Source organism: Belonocnema kinseyi, chromosome 2 (assembly GCF_010883055.1).
Source record: "Belonocnema kinseyi isolate 2016_QV_RU_SX_M_011 chromosome 2, B_treatae_v1, whole genome shotgun sequence".
In the NCBI taxonomy this organism is placed as follows: domain Eukaryota; kingdom Metazoa; phylum Arthropoda; class Insecta; order Hymenoptera; family Cynipidae; genus Belonocnema; species Belonocnema kinseyi.
The window spans coordinates 87,880,464-87,884,269 of NC_046658.1; the positions used below are offsets into that span (position 1 = coordinate 87,880,464).

The window sequence follows — 3,806 nt, forward strand, 5'->3', positions numbered from 1 at the left end:
TTCTTTATATTCAATAGCTACGACGCCAGAAGGCGCTGTGATTGGACTTTAGTTTCTCATGTTTTTCTTCAAAGGAATCAGTAAATAGACGAGAACTTAAGTCCAAGTTAGGGAGGAACAAAAATGTATACACATTTTTTTCCTCAAATTTCTATGCATATCAAAAATAAATTTGTTTGAATCCACAAAAAAATCAATTTGCGTTTTTTTAAAATTATATGTAGAGGTTCCGCAAGTCCTGTGAAGTTTAACTCATATTTCCCGTGAAAAATACGTTTTCGTACATTTTATTTAGAATCGTCAATATTAGGTGAAGTAAAGTGCAGCTCAAGATTTCTGTTCACATAAGCTATAGAATACATTTGAATAATTAGTTTTTAAATATCGCCCCTATAATTCTATTTTATTTGGTGCCAAAAAAGGTCATGAGTGAAAAAATGGTTTTTTGTGAGTTTCTGGTGCTAATTATGATCATTTTGCGTTTTTAAAATTATAAATCGCTTATAATATATTAAATACTACTTTTTACAGATAGGGAAACGTTTACATAAAATTTCTACAAAATTTATTATTATTTTTAGCAATTTTCTCTTAGAAAAGAATACGAAAGATTAGTTTTTTCCTAATTTTTAAACTTATTTTTAAATTTTTAGTTAGAGTGAGGCAATAATCAGTGAAATGTGACGGAAATTAATAATTCAAGTTCATAAATATGATCGTATTCTACTTTTTGTGAAATTTTCGCTCAGAGTGAAATAAATTCATAAAATTTCAGAGAAACCCGTAACTTTCCAGACTACTCTATGAACAGATATTCACAAATCATGATAGATTTTCTAAACAATAATGTTTTTTGATTTGCGGTTATTATTATTTCGATAAGTAAAAAGCAGACAAGAAATTTTTGAAAAACAAACGTATCTACTTAGCTTTAATGTAGAAAAAATACTTATAAGCAATAATAATAACGGCAACTTCTTACCAGTATACAAAGAAAACACGGTTAAACATAATAATAATAATAATTTGTTCAAACAATTGTGTTTATTATATTAAAATAATTATTACCTCCCTTTAATTCAAAGGTGGACAAAAAGTGAAAAATAAAAAAAAAACTTTAACTTTTTAGAATTATTCTCAGAGAAAATATGATCATTAATCCGAAATTGTTTAAAAAAATATTTCTGTTTAATTCACTTAATGTCTTAATGTCTTGTTGAAAATCAGTTGTCAAATTCAGCAAAAATCGTGACTATCTTACTCTATTCTAAGGCTATAAACAATAATAAATGTTTTAAACCATTTATTTAATTGTCGAATTATCAGTATAAAGTAATATTTTATGTATTTTAAATAATGTTTACTGAAAAAATGCAAAAAGATAATAGCTAGCTACAAAAACTTGCAAAAATTAATTTTTCGCTTATGGGGGGTTTTACTTTTCACATATAACATTCGAAACTGTCACGTCTCACTATGCATGACATTTCCACTTTGTACAGCAATAAAGTTGATGAACGGGTAAAATCTAAGGGAATTCATAGTTACAAAATAAAAAAAATGAAATTTACTACAAATTAGTTGTATCGCAATACTGGGTCATAACATACACCTTGCATCTTCAGCTGAGACAGATTTTTCATCGATCTTCAAAAAATCGAGTGTCTGGACGAATCGAAAAATTTCAAATTTTCAAAGTTTATAACATGAAAAGAAAATTTTTAGAAAAATGCTGCTTTTTCTATTTTTTCCTCTATTAAAAAAAAAAAACATCTAATTTTATAAGTAAGTTATCATATCAGTTTTATGTGGGCTAAATGATTTTTTAGCCCACTCAATTTAAATAATAAATTATTTTATATTTTTTCCACTGTAGAATGATGTATTCAAATGAAAAATCATTCTGATATTATATGATGTACAATTTTCTTAAAATCTTGTTTGACTTGCAAGGAAATTGCTCTGTTGTATAATGCTATGGTATAATTATAGATAAAAACAATACTTTGGAATTTGTTCTTCTTCTTATTATTGTTTAAATTAGTGAGTACAAAAAGTAGTGGCTTACCTCTATCACAAATATTTGGTTACAAATTTTCAGTTTTTGTTCACAAAATAAACGTAATCGTCTGGCAATAAGCGAGCTACTGAGAGTTACATTTGGTTCTCAGTTCTACTCCTTTGGAAATCAGAATATAAATTTTGCCACACTACGACAGTCAGTATTTAAGTGATTCCAGATTTTTACATTTTATTCTTAATGAAAAGGTATTACAAAAAAAAGTTGGGTCCACAAGTATTGACTCTTGGCTTTGAAGTTTATTACTTGGCGAAGAAAATCGTAGAATGTCAAGACATAAACTTTCAGCATTATACTTGTAAATCGCTGGCATTTTGATTATTGCCAGCAATGTTTTGTCTTTTCTCTAAAAGAAAATGCTAAAAAAAAAATGACCCTCAACTTTGCCCACTTCGACTTTGAAGTCCTCCACACATTCATAAATTTCTACCAGAAATTTGAAAAAATTCAGGAGTATTCTGTACCAAGCACTGAAATAAATCATTAAATTGAAATAAAACTAATTCCGATTTGTTAAGTGCTTGTTACAAAATAATAATGATTTTATCGGACTAAGGTTTCTCACGTCATATGACGAATTTAAAAAAAAAAATTTAGCTTATATTCGAAAGGTAATTTCAAGGTGATGCAATTTTTTTTTAATTTTCCATTTGCGGACAATAGCCCAAATTGAGAAAAACTGCACGGAAATTCGTCTTGAGGAGGATATACGGTGAGTTCTACCAAAAAACGAAGAGGGGGGGGGTGACTTTTTTAGCCCGTCCTATATGAAAGGTACTTTAAAGAGGTGAAAAAAATATAATTTAAAAAAATTATCCATTTGTGGGTAATAGCCAAAATTGAGAAAAACTGCAGAAAAACTCATCTTGGGGAGAATATATGATGAGTTCTACCCCAAAATAAAGAGAAGGTGACTTTTTTAACCACCCCATTCGAAAGGTACTTTCAAGGGGTGATGAATTTTTTTTTTAATTTGCATTCGCAAATAATAGCCAAAATTGAGAAAAACGAAACGAAAAGTCGTCCAAGGGAGGATATACAGTGAGTTGCACGCCAAAACGAAGAGGGGCTGCATTTTTAACCCCCCTATTCGAAAGGTACTTTCAAGAGGTGTTGAAAAAAATGTTCCATTTGCGGACAATAGACAAAATTGAGAAAAACTGCACGACAACACGTCCGGACACGGATAGACAGTGAGTTCTACCCCTAAACGAAAAGGGGGTGACTTTTTCAACCCCCCTCTTAAAAAGGAAGTTTCAAGAGGTGTTGAAGAAGATTTTCAAACAAATTTTCCATTTACGGAAACTAGGCAAAATTGAGAACAATTGCACGAAAACTCGCCCGTGCAAGATATGATGATTTTTTAATTATTTTTTCTCGCAACACCTCTTGAAAGTACCTTTCAAATAGGGGGGGGGGCGTAAAAAGGTAACCCCCTCTTCGTTTTGGAGTTGATTTCACTGCATATCCTCCCCAATACAAGTTTTCGTGCAGTTTTTCTCAATTTTATCTATTGTCCGCAAAAGGAAAATTGTTCTAAATTTTTTTTCAACACCTTTTGAAAGTATCTTTCGAAAAGAGGGGGCTAAAAATTCACCCCCTCTTTTTGTTTTGGGGTATAAATCAGCTTTTATACTCCACAAGGCGAGTTTTCGTGCGGTTTTTCTCAATTTTGACTATTGTATACAAATGGAAAATTTTGTTTGAAATTTTTTTTTTTTCAACA

General features: G+C 30.0%; 1 protein-coding gene across 1 annotated transcript in view; it reads right to left on the bottom strand.

Moving 5' to 3' along the window:
- LOC117182884 (retinol dehydrogenase 11-like) overlaps positions 1 to 2,162 on the bottom strand; it is a 17,644-nt gene extending 15,482 nt beyond the window's left edge. The window contains exon 1 of the mRNA XM_033375997.1: positions 2,069 to 2,162. The gene's annotated coding sequence lies outside the window, so the exon portion shown is untranslated. The remainder of the gene's footprint in view (positions 1 to 2,068) is intronic.
- Positions 2,163 to 3,806: the final 1,644 nt, after the last annotated feature.